We start from the raw sequence: 18306 nt of genomic DNA on the forward strand, positions 1-18306 counted from the left end.
ACATAGTACTGGAATTCTAGCCACAGCAATCAGACAAGAAGAAGGAATAAAAGGCATCCAAATCAGTAAAGAAGGAGTAAAACTTTTACTATTTGTAGATGACGTGATACTATACATAGAAAACTCTAAAGACTCCACCAAAAAAACTACTAGAACCGAAAAATAAGTTCAGTAAAGTCACAGGATACAAAATTAATGTACAGAAATCTCTTGTATTTCTTTACAGTAATAATGAAGTAGCAGGAAGAGAAATTAAGGAAATAGCCCCATTTGCAATTGCACCAAAAATAATAAAATACTTAGGAATAAATTTGACCTCGGAGGTAAAAGACCTGTATTCTGAAAATTATAAAACATTGATGAATGAAACTGAAGGTGGCAGAAACAAATGGAAAAATATTCCATGATCATGAATTGGGAGAACAAATACGGTTAGGATGTCCATATTACCCAAAGCAATCTACACATCTAATGCAATCTCTATTAAAATAACAACTAGAACAAGTAATACTAAAATTTGTATGAAACCACAAAAGGCCTCAAGTACCCAAAGCAATCTTGGGAAAGAACAAAGTTGGGTTGTTGTTCGTACTGTGAACAACACACTACAATAAATGTCCCTGTATATGCCTCTTTTTGCACATACAAGACTATTTTTCTTGGATGCATATCTAAGAGTGGATATACTGGGTTGAAAGGAACAAAGAGGCAAAACAAAACAAAACAAAACAAAACAAAACAAAACAAAACACCAACCCCACAAGGTTTAATGGTTAAGTTAGATTTTTTTTCTTTTTTGAAAAACGTATTAAGCTTGGTAAAAGTGTAAATTGTGTTAACTTTTGAAAAACAATTTAGGAATATCCTAAAGGGCCTAAGAATGTTTTGACTCAGTACATGTTCCATCTAGGAGTAATCAGAGATCTGTGCAAAGATATATCTGTGCAAAGATGTTTATAGCTGTTCTATTTGTAATTTTAATTAATATTCTGATATTGAGAAAATTAGCATCTATAAAACAATATAGACTCTTAAAATATTGAAAATCTTTTGCTGGGACTGGTTAAATAGATGCTACTTGAAGCCCTCCCTGCAAGAACTGCCTGCCTTCTAAGTCCTGCTCTAGAACATCCTTCCATTTAAACACTAAACTTAAGTTCACGCGTGGTACAGTCTGGGGTCTCCAGAACCCAGCTGTGGTCTGATGGGCTGGTCATTCTGATTGGTTGATCCATACCTGCTGGCTTTTACATGTTTTCTATGTGTTTTGAATATAATCCCTTGAAATAATGTGAACATTCAACAGTAGGACTTGATTAAGAGAATGAGAATACTAGATGGCCATGCAGCTTGGTGGTCTGGAAGATATTGATAATGAGGGAGTCTATGCATATGTGGGGCAAGGGGCATTTGATAAATCTCTGCCCCTTCCACTCAAGTTTGCTCTGAACCTAGAAACTGCTCTAAAATACAAAGTTTATTTAAAAATATGATGGTCTGAAGATATGTGATATCATGACAAAATATTTAGAATGTATTGAGGCACTTGGGTGGCTCAGTCAGTTGAGTGTCTGACTTCAGCTCAGGTCATGATCTCATAGTTTGTGAGTTCAAGTCCCACGTCGGGCTCTGTGCTGACAGCTCAGAGCCTGGAGCCTGCTTTGGATTCTGTGTCTCTCTCTGTCTGCCCCTTCCCCACTTGTGTTCTCTCTCTCACTCTCAAAAATGAACATTAAAAAAATATTTAGAATGTATTGCCAAGTGAGGGGAAAGGTAGTTTATAAAACATTATACCCAATATAATCCCTTTGGAAACATATTTATTCATACTGATTCATATAGAAAGGCTAAAAGAAAACAATAAAAGTGTCAATGATGATTAAATTTGGATGGTGGGATCATACTTGATTTTTGTTATTCGTTTTGTTGCTTATCTGCAGTTTTCAATACTTTTTCACAATGGGCCTGACAGCTTCCGTAATTAGGAAAAAAACAGTGTTGTTTAAAAAGTAAACTAAAACTAAAATGACTTAGCTAGGAAAAGGCAATCTTTCTTCTTGATTCATGCAACACTTGCCATGCTTGCTTGGATACAGTTCCCTGGGGAAAGAGCCAAAGAGTAAGCCAAGAAGGCTTGACAGAAGTTCAGCGAAAACATCTGTAGGGAAGGAGGCTGGGGGTGGAAGGAAGGAGAGGCCAAGAAATCAGTCAGCATCCACTCTCCTCTCATTCTTTCTACCTCCTTTTGTTCAGATAGTTTATTCTGGTGAGGCCACAGGCAGTTTTGAAATTCTGCAAGGTGGGGAGCTGCCAGGGGCACCCTTGCCATTCTTTTATGTTTGAGTATACGGGACTGTTTTTCAGGGAATACATGCAAGGGGATGTTTCATTCTCTAGCTGGGCTTTAGTCCAAGATATAGATTTACAGAGCTGTGTACATAGCCACTGAAATAACACTTATATTTCCCAGCATGGGATGGGGTGGCAGCTTTTATCTCAGCAGGCTCTGTTAGAAGTGACTTTTTGCAATGATAAACCTTCAAACAATAAATGGAAGACCCAAACCATGCTGAAGAATCTCAACCACATCTGAAAGCCTGTCATGGAACACTTTCCTGTCCAGCCAGCTCCTGGAAGAGATACCCTCGGGCCAGGGATCTCCTATTGTGTCATAGATGTGCTCAGCTCCAGTCTGGTTGAAAACTTGGGGCCAATATCCTTTAACATTGGGATGGAAGCTTAAAATATTCGTGGAGACTCCAGAAAGAATGGGCCGTAGACTCTCATGTTCTGAGATTGCTGACACCAGGCAGAAATCCAGACTCATAGACTTTATCGGACATGTTTTATAACCATGGGCCTAGGAAAGAAACTTCAGTTCCTAGAGTACGTGATTCCTTATATGATATGGTATCAGAAATGTGCCTTCCTTGTCTTCATTTCCTCTAATATCTACTCAGCACTCTGCAACCCTTCTATTAAAGTTTCATTCTATATGATCAAGGAACAAATAGATTTTACAAAATGATTGTCATCTCTGGAACAGGTATTATATTAGCTATGACTACCTAAATGTGACTGCGTTTATTGCATCTAACTCGTGCTAGCTGACAAGTGTTCCCTGCAGAGAGTGACAGTTACCAGGTGACTCTCTGTAGAGAGGAAAAAGCTCCAGTTAAGGACTTTGCTTCAGGAAAGCAGGCCCAGTAGTGTTCCAGAAGAGAAGACCAAGAACGAAGATACTTAGGGGAGAGGTGGCTGGGGACCAAGAATATATAGTCTGTCTTCATTATTGACAATTTCTATATTTGTGAATTGACTTACTCACTAAAATTTATTTGTAAACCCCCAAATCTATACTCTTGGTGTTTTTGTGGTCATTAGTGGATTTTCACAGAACAGTGAAAACTTTGAGTCACCTGACATATTCAAAGCTGAGGATGGACAGAGTCGTACCCTGCCTTCTTGTTTTAACTCTCATGCTATAAACGAGTGTTCTTTTTGTGGACTTGAGTGGACTTTATTTTGTCATTTTTTGCATTTTTATGCTTTTTATTGGTGATCTCATGGTTTAAAATGGCCCTCAAGTGTAGTGCTAAAGTGTGGTCTGGTGTTCCTTTGCACAAGGAGGCTGTGATGTGCTTTACAGAGAAAAAACATGGAAGTTTCATTCAAGCATGCGTTATGGTGCCTTTGGCTGGTGGTTCAATATTAATGAATGAACAAAATACATTAAATATGGTATCTTTAAATAGAAACACATAACACAGAACACATAACACATAAAACAAAGTTATGTATTGAGTGGTTGATGAAAATCTTGTGACCCGAGGCTCACAGGAACCTAACCCTATTATTCCCCTAGGAAAACCGTTCAGTAATTGCTAATTTGCAGTGTTCTCAAAGACTTTATAGACCATAACTACCACAAATAATGGGAATCAAATGTGATCTTAAATACTGGAAGAAGAAGAAAGAGCAGACGGTAAATAGCTATCTTTAGTAATAAATGACATGTATTTGTATCTTCCAATTATTCACATGAGAAGAGATTATTGAGAGCCTCAATTTGGCAATTCATAAAGCTTATAAAAATCTAGAATTCCTTGGAAAATACCAGTGTCTCACAACAGTTCTAAAATTTCTCTTTTTTTTTTTTTTAATTTTTTTTTCAACATTTATTTATTTTTGGGACAGAGAGAGACAGAGCATGAACGGGGGAGGGGCAGAGAGAGAGGGAGACACAGAATCGGAAACCGGCTCCAGGCTCCGAGCCATCAGCCCAGAGCCTGACGCGGGGCTCGAACTCACGGACCGCGAGATCGTGACCTGGCTGAAGTCGGACGCTTAACCGACTGCGCCACCCAGGCGCCCCCTAAAATTTCTCTTTTAATTCCCCCAAGGAATCATTCAGGACAGCACTTCTTTCTCTGTGAAGATAACCTCTTTCACTGATACACCACTGGGGTACTCACTCTCTAAAGCCAGCATAACAAAAACACCAAGAAACCTCTACCTAGAAAGATTTAGCCCATTTAACCTTAATATTTGCTTATAATTTTCATTATTTTATTTTATAAAGCAGTCTAATTTGCCTGAAATGCCATTTTTAAACAACTACAGAAATCATCCTTCACCAATAAACATTATTTCTGATATCTCCTCAGGAACTAAGGAATTCTCTGTTCCAGTCTTAGATAAAGATTCGGTGCTGTTCTCTCTGTGACGGCTCTGGATAAGAGCCTGAGTATGCTAATTTATAAGCATGGATAAATATGGATTCCCAAGGGGTTGGGGGTGATGTGGGGAGTATAGATTAAGGTGAATTGACACACATATCCATCAGGCAATTTCTGTTGAACTACCAGTGCTAGACTGTGTAGTGTTAGATTCTAACAAACTTATTTAGGTAAGAAGTATCAGCTAATTGACAACATCCATTTATGATGAGTATACAAGCACTTCAGTGAAAACTGGGCTTCGGAGGAAACAGAAGTCAGGTCCAGTGGTGCTAGTCAGACAAGCCAGCCCAGGCTGCAGGAGCAGGGATGTCGGGTGGAGTGGGTCAGCCCACACTGAAGATATAGAGTACTTCCCATACTCGAGGAAGTGATAAGGCCTGAATCAGGACTAGAGAGAGGTTCATGAGCCTAAGTGACCCTCGGGACAGCACCTGCTGAGGCTGCCAGGGGGAATTGACCTCCACAGACTTCTCTGCTAAAAGGAACAGAACTGAACCTTGGATGAACACTATGTTCCTGCACGAGGTCCACAGAAATCATTCCTCACTGCCTTTGATAAGATTGCCTCAAGAGACTGTTTTAGTTGGTCTATAGGGGCTAGGAGCCAAAACTGGCAGATAAAGGGAAAGACAGAGGTGAGAGAGAGAAGTGGGCAGCAAAGCATGAAGCCAGATGTGCTGGTCTGAAAAATCCTGTAGAAGTGGCTTACCTGGAGATGTGAGATCCAGGTAGTCAGACATGTAAGCCAACTGCATCATTCCTTTCTTTTAGTTTAGGGAAAAGACTGATTTTTAAGAGCCTGTGGTTCTACTATAGGGTAATAGAGGTACTTAGCCAGAGAAATGGAGTTTACAATGTGCACAGAGGAGAGTGAGACAGATTTGTGTTACTAGTGGATTACTTGATGGATTTATATCAGGGATTTTAACTCCCCTCCTTCCCCTGCCTTTGAGGTACCAGATGAGAACAAAGTCTGCATAAATCCTCTCTAGAGTTATGCTTAACTCAATCAAGGCACAATACATTTTAAATCAAATTTCTTCTATGCAGAAAAAGTTTCCAGAAAGGCAGAGCAGGGAGAGGAGCCTCATTATTCCCTTCTGTCACTCTTTTAATCCAGTCTTGACAAGAAGTTTCCTGTTGTATAAGTCAGGGTTCTTCAGAACAACAGAAGCCATAGGATATATATACCTTATCCTACGTAAACTGAATTACACCACTGGCTTCCTTGGGTCTCCAGCTTGTAGATTGCAGACATGGGTCTTCTCATCCTCCATAATCACATGAGCCAATTCCTCATAATAAATCTTCGGATGTGAAGATCCTAGATCTGCCATCTGCTGGAGACCCAGAAAAGCCTGTCTGAGTGCAAAAACCTAAGCACCAGAAGGAACTAATGGTGTAAATCCAAGTCCATGGGTAGAAGATGAGATGAAATGTCTAGCTCAAACAGTGATGCAGAAAAAAGGGGCAAGTTCCTCCTTCCTCCGTTTTTTGTTCTTTTCAGGTCTTCAGTGGATTGGTTCATGCCCACATGCATTGGAGAGGGCAATCTATTGAGTCCATGAATCCAAATCCTAATTTTGTCCAGAAATGCTTCATAGAGACACTCAGAAATGTTTAGCTAAGGGCACCCCATAGCTAGCCAAGATGACACCTAAAATTAACCATTACGCTGTATTATTTACAATTAATTTCAATAATTTACTTTTTGCAGAGAAGCTTTTCCAGTTAAGAAAGCTTGTCAAGTTGTTTCTACCCATTAATTTTTCAAAAGTATGCAGCGGATGATGGATTACTTTGTCCCTCACACACATAAAGATAACTAAAGCATAAACAATGTTTGTGTATCCAAATGGTGTTTATGCAAAGACCAGAGCAAAATATTTGGTTCGTATATAGTAGTTGAAAGAAACCTCTTTCAGACATTTGTGGTACATGTAGTCACTCTAGCTTTTATATTCTGCTCTTGTGGAAGTGGAGGGTGATCTATAACAAAAACCATCCTCAGGTTAGCCAGTCTAGCGTAACACTTCAGGAGAATGTGACTTCAGGTCAAGAAATAGTTTTCTGACCCAAATAAAACCCGTAGAATAGCCAAGATCTGGGGTGACTTTACGGCCAACATATTGTCAAATCTCCAGTCAACAGAAAGGTCCCCCTGCTTGCCTTCCCTTTCTCCTCTTTCAAACTCCCTCTGTTCTTTTAACCCTTTGATTCTGGTGTTGATAATTTCACTCCTCTGCCCTTGTTAGTTCAACTATTAGAAGAAGCTTGGGAGCCAGGAGCTGAGGGGATTGGAGTCATGTGGTTGGTTGGAGAATGAGGACGGAGGATGTGAGAGTGGCCTCAGGGTGAATCATCAAAAAGACTATAACACTTGGGGCACCTGGGTGGCTCAGTGGTTAAATGCTTGACTCTTAGTTTCAGCTCAGGTCATGATCTCACGGTTCATGGCTTCTAGCCCTACGTAGGGCTCCATGCTGATGGTGCAGAGCCTGCAGACAGAGCCTCTCTGTCTCTCCCCTGCTTGCTCTCTCTCTCTCTTAAAATAAATTTTAAAAAAGACTATAAGACTTTTCTCAGTGCAAATTTTAGTTAGTATATCGAAAGCAGATTATTCTGCTAAAGGTCATTTGTTTGCTGCCCCACCTCTAATCACATTATAAAAAGTTTCTTTATTTACTTTTCTTTAGGATATTGGGGGATAGAGATGGGGAGACAGGGCTAAACAATTAATCCCAGGGTCCCATAGCCTGGCTGGGATCCCTTGTGTAGGTCCTTAATGACCAGCATGTCTGGTGGCCCAAATTTGAGTTTTGTCTTCCTGACACAAAGCAGAGAAAAACATTGATTCCAGGTCAATTCTCACTTTTATTGATTTGTTTTTGCTTTTTTGCAGTGGGGGGAAAAACAGGAAGAAAAATGGCATTGCATTCAAGTACAGCCAGTTTTTCCATGCCAACATTTAGGATTCTACTAAACTCAGTAAAGTCTAGCCACTTCGGAGAACTAAGGGAGAAAAGCACTCCTACATCTTGTGCAATTCTGATGTGGCAGGCATTGTTTCTGGGTTTGCATCCACTATATTGTTAGTCCTGACAAAACTTTGTGGGACAGTCGGTGTTACTCTCATTTAACCAGGGGCTAACAAGTTCTGAGAGGTGAGTCACTTGTCCAAATTCTATACCTAGTGAGCGGCAAAGCAGGAATTTAAGTCCTAATCTCTTTAAACTCGAAAGCTGATATATTCTCTACTTGTTTACAAAAGCATTTAATCAGCAACTATTTTTGAGCATCTGTTATGTGCCAGGTCTTGTGCTAGTGTAGAGAATACAAAGATAAATAAACATCCAGTCCTGCCCCCACAGAGTTCAAGGGCCAGTGGAAGGTGGTGCACACAGGTGCAGTGTGTTAGGCAGTAGTGAAGGCTACTGTGCAAGCGCAGAGAGAGGCACCTGCCTGAGTCACTGGGGATCAGAAACATCAGTCCAGAGAAAATATGACTAGAGGAGCTTAAAAAACAGGGCTTCTCAAATTTTAAGGTAAATATGAATCACTCTGGGATCTTGTTAAAATGTAGGTTCTGATTCAGTAGGTCTGGAGTGAGGCCCGTGGTTCTGCGTTTCTAACAAGTGCCCAGGAGAGGCGGATGCTGCTGGTCCATGGATGACACTTCTTAATTGCAAAGCCCTAAAGAGAAAGTAAAGATTAATTAGCCAGGTGCAGAGGTGTGGTGGTGAGAACTTCCCCAGAACATGCAAAGACCCAGGGAGAAAAAGAACAAGATCAACTTAGGGAACTGTTATCAGTCCAGTAAACGTGGATTGTAGAGCATGAAATGGTGAGCTAGCACGACATGGGACTAGAGGCAACAGCAAACAAGCTAGCTGGAAGCACATTATGCAGGCTCTGTGAGACTTGGTGAGGAGCTATGTCTAATCCTGAGGGCAAGTGAGATGCCATTCAAAGTTTTCAGCTGATGAGTTCCTTTTTCAGATTTGGGCTTTCCAAAAAGCATACTGGCTGTAGTCTGGAAAATGCATTAGAACAGTGTTCTCAATCAATCCTGTTGCTTGTTAGAATCACCTGAGAGCTTTGAAAAATACCAATGCTCAGTCTCCACATCAGGTAATTAAAGAGGATCTCTAAGGCAGAGCTTTTCAAAGTGTGGTCCTTGGTATCACCTGGGACCTTGTTAGAAATGCAAATTCCCCAGCTCTGTCCCACATTTACTGAATCAGGAACTATGAGGATGGGCACAGCAGTTTGGGTTTTAACAAGCCCTCCTAGGTGACTCTGATGGATCACCTTTGAGTGGTAACGTTTGAGATCAGTTAGATTAGAGGGAGAAAAGTAGGAAAAGGGATAGAGGCTACCATTAGGAAGCAGAGAGGTGATGGTGTGGTTTTAGCTCCACATCAGATTTTATTAACCTTGTTGAGCAAAGGAGTATACCATCTTAATGGGATCCAAGTAGTGTCTCAAAGCAGGCAGGTGAGCATGCTGGTTAGCCATAGGGTAGTTTCTGGATGAAAGTTGGTAAGTGACATTGGGTCAGGGATAGGCTAATTTATAAACTAGGTAAGCTCTGCCTTGTGAGCTGAATTGGGTCCCCCTAAATTCATACGTTGGAGCCCTAAGCCTCATTGCGATGGTATTTGGAGGGAGGGCCTTTAGGAGGTAATTAGGTTCAGATGAGGTCATGAAGGTGGGGCCTTGTGATGAAATTAGCGCCCTTATAAGAAGAGTCACCAGAGGGCTTGCAAGATTTCTTTTCTCACTACATGTGAGAACTTAGGGAGAAGGCAGACTTCTATAAGTCAGAAGAGAGCTCTCACCAGAAACCAAAAATGCCAGCACCTTCATCTCGGACTTTCCAACCTCTAGGATGGTGAGTAAATAAGTTCCTATTGTTTAAGCTACCTGGTCTATGGTATTTTGTTATGGAAGCCTTTGCAAGACACTTTTGGAATAGCAGGCAGTCTTATTGTGACACATGGGTCCCTGCAGAGTTACTGTTAAAATACTTATCTTGGAACTTGTGTGTGTGAACTAGTTTTTTTTTTTTTAATATGTGAAATTTATTGTCAAATTGGTTTCCATACAACACCCAGTGCTCATCCCAGTGCCCTCTTCAATGCCCATCACCCACCCTCCCCTCCCTCCCCCCCACCCCCATCAACCCTCAGTTTGTTCTCAGTTTTTGAGAGTCTCTTATGCTTTGGCTCTCTTCCACTCTAACCTCTTTTTTTTTTTTTTCCTTCCCCTCCCCCATGGGTTTCTGTTAAGTTTCTCAGGATGCTAAGTGAAATAAGCCATACAGAGAAAGACAGATACCATATGTTTTCACTCTTATGTGGATCCTGAGGAACTAGTTTTAATTATAATAAATTGAGCCTAGATAGCTTGTGTCACAACTTATCAGTTTTGCAATTATGGCTTTTGATTTTTTTTTTTATTTTTGGTATCCTAAACCAATGCATAATTGGAATTGAAAACCTATAATAACATTGCCAGATAAAATGTAGGATGCCCAGTTACATTTGAATTTCATATTAACAGGAAATAATTTTTTAGTAACAGTATGTCAAAAACAGTGTATGGATTATAATTACTCTACAAAATTATTCATTGTTTGTCTGAAATTAAAATTTTATTAGATGTCCTGTATTTTTATTTACTAAACAGGAAATTCCAAACTCTAACAAATTAATACACATCAAGGAATATTTATCAAATGAATGATGTGGTTGATTGGATGTATAGAATAAGGGGAGTGATGAATCAGTGATGTCTGGCTTGGACACTGGGTAAATCTTGATACTCTGCAGGAAAGTAGGGACACTGGAGGGAGAGCTGGTTGGGGAGGAAGGGCAAAATGATGAATCACATTTTGGAAATGTAGAGACTAAGGTCTCTCTGGAATATATAGGTATATTTTGATTATTAGTCTGTTGAACACAAAGTTCTGGATATAAGTTTGTTTTTTTTTTTCAACGTTTATTTATTTTTTGGGGGGGGGGACAGAGAGAGACAGAGCATGAACGGGGGAGGGGCAGAGAGAGAGGGAGACACAGAATCGGAAACAGGCTCCAGGCTCTGAGCCATCAGCCCAGAGCCTGACGCGGGGCTCGAACTCATGGACCGCGAGATCGTGACCTGGCTGAAGTCAGACGCTTAACCGACTGCGCCACCCAGGCGCCCCAAGTTCTGGATATAAGGAGAAAGATCAGGATTGGGACGCCTGGGTGGCTCAGTCAGTTAAGCTGCGGACTTCATCTCAGGTCATGATCTTGCAGTTTGTGAGTTCTAGTTCCACATTCAGCCCTGTACTGATAGCTCAGAGCCTGGAGCCTGCTACGGATTCTCTCTCTCTCTCTCTCTCTCTCTCTCTCTCTCTCTGTCCCTCCCCAGCTTGCTCTCTCTCTCTTTCTCTCTCTCTCTCTCTCTCAAAAATAAATAAACGTTAAAAAAAAAAGAAAGATCAGGATGGAATCACGGGTTTAAGAATCATTCGCAATTAAGTGGTAGGGAAGCTCTAGGAGTGGATGAGATCCCAGAAAATAGGTAGAAGAGAAGGAGATGTTGAAAATAGGATATAGGCAGAAGTACCTGAGGTGTTGGGAGAACAGATGTAGGACCCAGGAGAAGGACTATGTTCAAGGACAGGAGTCCCCTTCCGTTCTGACAGGAAGGAGGGTGGAAGGGATGGCTATGCATGCAGGAGAGCTGGTAGGCTTGATGGAAGGAAATGGTGTTGTGGCAAGAGCCCCGCGTAGATTCTCTTGCCTATGGAACACTTTTTCCCCCTTTTGTGACCTGTTCATTCTGGTTGTACTCATTGTATTGAGTAATGTAAAATGATGGAATAAGAGTTTAAAATAAAGTGTTTTTATGAAAACTAAGCTTTGGAAAAAAATCTTAAAATGGTGAATTGCACTTTTTTAAAAAGTTTATTTAGTTTAGAGAGAGACTGAGACAACAGAAGGGGACAGGCAGAGAGAGCATCCCAAGCAGTCTCCGAGCCTATTAGCACAGAGCCCGATGCAAGACTCAAACTCATTAAGCCATGAAATCATGACCTGAGCTGAAACCAAGAGTTGGACATGCAACTGACTGAGCCACCCAGGCACCTTGAACTTTTTATTGTTAAAGTAGGTGTGGGTAACAAAACTGTAAACACGTGGATTAAAAAAGCCTAGTAGGATTTTGCACTCCTATCGCTTCACCTGCATAAATTCAAATTGGACAACACAAATGATAAATTGTTGGTGTGATTTCTGCAGAACTCCAATTAATGGACCCCCTCAAAAATGCTGTGGTCCTAACTCCGAGCACTAAGAAGTGGAAGCATACTTTTTAGGTTAAAATAAAATGTAAATTACACATGTTATCATTGCTCAACTGATTCAGTGTTTGGTTTGTTTTTGTTTTTAGTATGTTCACATTTATTTTATTTCTAGTTTAGTTGATTGACAAAATTTCGTATATTTAAGGTGTATAGTGTTTTGATATATGTATACATTCTGAAGTGATTATCATAACCAGGCTAAATAAAAGATCCATCATCTGCATTGTTACCGTTGTGTGTGTGTGTGTGTGTGTGTGTGTGTGTGTGTGTGTGATGAGAACTTGAGATCTATATCTCAGCAAATTTCAAGCATACAGTACATTATGAACTATAATTACCAAATTGTACATTGGTTCTCCAGAACTTACTCTTAACGGACAGTTCATACCTTTTGAAGAACATCTCCCTTTTACCCCCACCGCTCAGCCCCTAGTAATGACCATTCTACTCTGTTATTATGGGTTTCACTTTTTATTTTTTTTTATTTTATTTTTTTTTTTTTTAATTTTTTTTTTTAATTTTTTTTTTTTTTTCAACGTTTATTTATTTTTGGGACAGAGAGAGACAGAGCATGAACGGGGGAGGGGCAGAGAGAGAGGGAGACACAGAATCGGAAACAGGCTCCAGGCTCTGAGCCATCAGCCCAGAGCCCGACGCGGGGCTCGAACTCACGGACCGCGAGATTGTGACCTGGCTGAAGTCGGATGCTTAACCGACTGCGCCACCCAGGCGCCCCAGGTTTCACTTTTTAAAAAAATTTAAATCCAAGTTAGTTAACATATAGCATAATAATGATTTCAGGAATAGAATTTAGTGATTCATCACTCACATGTAACACCCAGTGCTCATCCCAATGAGCGCCCTCCTTAATGTCTACCACCCATTTAGCCCATCTTCCCACCTAACACCCCTCCATCAACCCTCAGTGTGTTCTCTCTATTGAAAAATCTTTTCTGGTTTGCCTGCCTCTCTGTTTCTATCATATTATTGCTTCCCATCCCCTATGTTCATCTGGCTTGTTTCTTAAATTTCACATGAGTGAAATCATATGATATTTGTCTTTCTCTGGCTGACTTATTTCACCTAGCATAATACACTCTAGTTCCATCCACGTTATTGCAAGTGGCAAGATTTCATTCTTTTTGATCGCTGAGTAAAATTCCATTGTATCTATATACCACATCTTCTTTATCCATTCACCAGTTGATGAACATTTGGGCTCTTTCCATAATTTGGCTATTGTTGAAAGCACTGCTATAAACATTGGGGTACATATGCCTCTTCAAATCAGCATTTTTATATCCTTTGGGTAAATACCTAGTAGTGCAGTTGCTGGGTCATAGGGTAGTTCTATTTTTAATTTTTTGAGGAAACTCCATACTGTTTTCCAGAGTGACTGCACCAGTTTGCATTCCCACCAGCAGTGCAAAAGAGCTCCCCTTTCTCCGTGTCCTCGATATCATCTATTGTTTCCTGAGTTGTTCATGTTAGCCATTTGACAGGTGTGAGATGGTATCTCATTGTGGTTTTCTGTTTCCCTAATGATGAGTGATGTTGAGCATCTTTTCATGTGTCTTTTTGCCATCTGGAGGTCTCTTTTGGAAAAGCATCTATTTATGTCTTCTGCCCATTTCTTCACTGGATTACTTGTTTTTTGGGTGTTCAGTTTAATAAGTTGTTTATAGATTTTGGATACTAACCCTTTATGTGATAGGTCATTGCAAATATCTTCTCCCATTTTGTCAGTTGCCCGTCAGTTTTGTTGATTGTTTCCTTCACTGTGCAAAATCTATTAATCTTGATGAAGTCCCAATAGTTCATTTTTGCTTGTTTCCCTTGCCTCCGGAGACCTGTCTAGTAAGACGTTGCTCCAGCCAAGGTCAAAGAGGTTGCTGCCTGTTTTCTCCTGTAGGACTTTGATGGTTTCCTGTCTCACATTGAGGTCTTTCATCCATTTTGAATTTATTTTTATGTATGGTATAAGAAAGTGGTCCAAGTTCGTTCTTCTGTATGTGACCATCCAGTTTTCCCAACACCAATGTTGAAGAGACTTTCTTCCATTGGATATTTTTCCTGCTTTGTTGAACATTGGTTGGCCATACATTTGTGGGTCCATTTCTGGGTTCTCAATTCTGTTCCATTGATCTATGTGTCTGTTTTTGTGCAGACAATATGTCTTGATGATTACAGCTTTGTAATACAGCTTAAAGTCCAGAATTGTGATGCCTCCAGCTTTGGTTTTCTTTTTCAACATTACTTTGGCTGTTTGGGGTCTTTTATGATTCCAAACAAATTTTAGAATTGTCTGTTCCAGCGCTGTGAAGAACTGGTGGTTTTTGTTTGTTTGTTTTTTGTTTTTTATAGGAATTGCATTTAATGTGTAGAGTGCTTTGGGTAGTATCAACATTTTAACAATACTTGTTTTTCCAATCCATGAGCATGAAATGTTTTTCTATTTCTTTGTGTCCTCTTCAATTTCTTGCATAAGCATTTCATAGTTTTCAGTGCACAGATCTTTTGCCTCTTGGGTTAGGTTTATTCCTATGTATCTTATGGGTTTTTGTGCAATTGCAGATGGGATAGATTCCTTGATTTCTCCTTCTGCTACTTCATTATTGGTGTATAGAAATGCAACCAATTTCTGTACATTGATTTTATGTCCTACAACTTCGATGAATTCATGTATCAGTTCTAGCAGTTTTTTTGTGGAGTTTTCTTTGGAGGGGTTTTCTACATAGAGTATCATGGTCTGTGAAGAGTGAAAGTTTGACTTCTTCTTTGCCAATTTGGAGGGCTTTTATTTCTTTTGTTGTCTATTGCTGAGGCAGGACTTCCAGTACTATGTTGAACAACAATGGTAACAGTGGACATCCTGATCCTGTTCCTGACCTTAGGGGGAAAGCTTAGTTTTTCCCCTGTTGAGATGATATTTGTGAGTCATTCATATATGAACTTTATCATGTTAAGGTATTTTCCTTCTAGCCATACTTTCTTGAGGATTTTTATCAAAAAAGGATGCTGTATTATGTCAAATGCTTTTTCTGCATCTATTGACAGAATCATGTGGTTCTTACCCTTTTGTTAATGTGGTGTGTCATGTTGATTGATTTGTGGATATTGAACCAGCCCTGAAGTGCAGTAATAAACCCCACTTGACCATGGTGAATATTTCTTTTAATGTATTGTTGGATTTCATTTACTAGTATCTTCTTGAGAATTCTTGCATCCATATTCATCGGGGAAATTGGTCTATAAGTCTCCTTTTTAGTGGGGTCTTTGTCTGGTTTTGAAATTAGGGTAATGCTGGCTTCATAGAATGAGCTTGGAAATTTTCCTTCAAATTCTATGTTTTGAAATGGTTAGAGAAGAATAGGTATTAACTCTTCCTTAAATGACTGGTAGAATTCCCCTGGCAAACTATCTGGCACAGGACTCTTGTTTGTTGGGAGATTTTTTTTACTTACTCAATCTCTTTACTGGTTATGGGTCTGCTCAAATTTTGTATTTCTTCCTGTTTCAGTTTTGGTAGTTTATATATTTCTAGGAATTTATCCATTTCTTCCAGATTGCCCAATTTGTTGGCATATAATTCCTCATAATATTCTCTTATAATTGTATTTCTGCAGTGTTGGTTGTGATCACTCCTCTTTCTTTTGTGATTTTATTTATTTGGGTCCTCTCCTTTGTCTTTTTGATAAGTCTGGCTAGAAGTTTATCAACTTTTATAATCCTTTCAAAGAACCAGCTCCATTTTGTTGATCTGTTCTACTTTTTTCAAATTTCAATATCATCGATTTCTGCTCTAATCTTTATTATTTCCTATTTCCCTTCTGTTTTTGCTCTTTATTTGCTGTTATTTTTCTAGCTTTTTTAGGTATAAGGGTAGGTTGTGTATTTAAGATCTTTCTTCCTTCTTTTGGAGGGCCTGGATTGTTATATACTTCCCTCTTATGACTGTCTTTGCTGTCTTTTCTTTTTTTAATTTACTTCCAAGTTAGCTAGCATATAGTGCAACAATGATTTCAGGAGTAGATTCCTTAATGCCCATTACCCATTTAGCCCATCTCCTCTCCCACAACCCCTCCAGTAACCCTCTGTTTGTTCTCCATATTGAAGAATCTTATGTTTTTGTCCATCTCCTGTTTTTATATTATTTTTGCTTCCCTTCCCTGTGTTCATCTCTTCTGTGTCTTAAAGTCCTCATACGAGTGAAGTCATATGATATTTCTTTCTCTAATTTCACTTAGCATAATACCCTCTAGTTCTGTCCATGTAGTTGCAAATGGCAAGATTTCATTGTTTTTGACTGCCAAGTAATACTCCATTTTGTGTGTGTGTGTGTGTGTGTGTGTGTGTGTGTGTGTGTGTATACACACATACCACATCTCCTTTATCCATTCACTCCTCGATGGCCATTTGGGCTCTTTCCATTCTTTGGCTGTTGTCGATAGTGCTGCTATAAACATAGGGGTGCATGTGTCCCTTTGAAGCAACATACCTGTATCCCTTGGATAAATACCTAGTAGTGCAATTGCTGGGTCATAGGGTAGTTCTATTTTTAACTTTTTGAGGAACCTCCATACTGTGGAATGACTGCACCAGTTTCCATTCCCCCCAGCAATGCAAAAGAGATGCTCTTTTTCTGCATCCTTGCCTCCACATCTGTTGTTGCCTGAGTTGTTCATGTTAGCCATTCTGACAGGTGTGAGGTGGTATCTCATTGTGGGTTTGACTTGTATTTTCCTGATGATGAGTGATGTTGAGCATTTTTTCATGTGTCAGTTGGCCATCTGGATGTCTTCTTTGGAGAAGTGTCTATTCATGTCTTTTGCCCATTTCTTCACTGTATTATTTGTTTTTTGGGTGTTGAGTTTGATAAGTTCTTTATAGATTTTGGATACTAACCCTTTATCTGATATGTCGTTTGCAAATATCTTCTCTCATTCCATTGGTTGCCTTTTAGTTTTTCTGATTGTTTCCTTCACTGTGCAGAAGCTTTTTATTTTGATGAGGTCCCAATAGTTCATTTTTGTTTTTGTTTTCCTTGCCTCCAGAGACGTGTTGAGTAAGAAGTTGCTGTGGTCAAGGTCAAAGAGGTTTTTTCCTGCTTTCTCCTCTAGGATTTTGATGGTTTTCTGTCTTACATTGAGGTCTTTCCATTTTGAGTTTATTTTTGTGTATGGTGTAAGAAAATGGTCCAGGTTCATTCTTCTGCATGTTGCTGTCCAGTTTTCCCAGCACCACTTGCTGAAGAGACCGTCCCTATTCCATTGGCTATTTTTTCCTGCTTTGTTGAACATTGGTTGGCCATACATTTGTGGGTCCATTTCTGGGTTCTCAATTCTGTTCCATTGATCCATGTGTCTGTTTTTGTGAAGACAATATGTCTTGATGATTATAGCTTTGTAATACAGTTTGAAGTCTGCCACGTATTTTTTAATTTCCTTTTTAATTTCTTGGTTAACCCATTTCATCTTTAATAGGATGTTCTTTAACCTCCATGTATTGCGGTCTTTCCAAACTTTTTCTTTTGGTTGATTTCAAGTTCCATAGCATTGTGGTCTGAAAATATGCGGTATCATCTCAATCTTGTTGTATTTGTTGAGAGCTGATTTGTGACCCAGTATGTGATCTACTCTGCGGAATGTTCCTGTGCACTTGAGAAGAATGTGTATTCTGCTGCTTTATAATGAAATGTTCTGAATATATCTGTTAAGTCCATCTGGTCCAGTATGTCATTCAAAGCCATTGTTTTCTTGTTGATTTTCTGCTTAGAGTATCTGTCCGTTGCTGTGAGTGGGGTGTTAAAGTCCCCTACTATTGTATCATTATCAATGAGTTTCTTTATGTTTGTTACTAATTGGTTTATATGTTTGGGTACTCCCAATTTGGCATAAATATTTATAATTGTTAGATTTTCTTGGTGGACAGACCTGTTAATGAAGATATCTTCTTCATCTCTATTTACAGTCTTTGTTTTAAAATCTGGTTTGTGGGGTGCCTGGGTGGCGCAGTCGGTTAAGCGTCCGACTTCAGCCAGGTCACGATCTCGCGGTCCGTGAGTTCGAGCCCCCGCATCGGGCTCTGGGCTGACAGCTCAGAGCCTGGAGCCTGTTTCGGATTCTGTGTCTCCCTCTCTCTGCCCCTCCCCCGTTCATGCTCTGTCTCTCTCTGTCCCAAAAATAAATAAATGTTGAAAAAAAAAATTAA

The 18306-nt window shown here is 39.7% G+C and overlaps 1 long non-coding RNA gene across 1 annotated transcript in view; it reads left to right on the top strand.

The window, feature by feature from the left end:
* Nucleotides 1-9424: 9424 nt before the first annotated feature.
* LOC147579251 (uncharacterized) overlaps nt 9425-18306 on the top strand; it is a 111732-nt gene continuing 102850 nt past the window's right edge. Inside the window, exon 1 of the long non-coding RNA XR_015253706.1 lies at nt 9425-9636. This is a non-coding gene — a long non-coding RNA (uncharacterized LOC147579251). The remainder of the gene's footprint in view (nt 9637-18306) is intronic.

The sequence above is a fragment of the Puma concolor genome, chromosome B4, assembly GCF_028749965.1.
Source record: "Puma concolor isolate L17-30 chromosome B4, mPumCon1.1.hap2, whole genome shotgun sequence".
Classification (NCBI taxonomy): domain Eukaryota; kingdom Metazoa; phylum Chordata; class Mammalia; order Carnivora; family Felidae; genus Puma; species Puma concolor.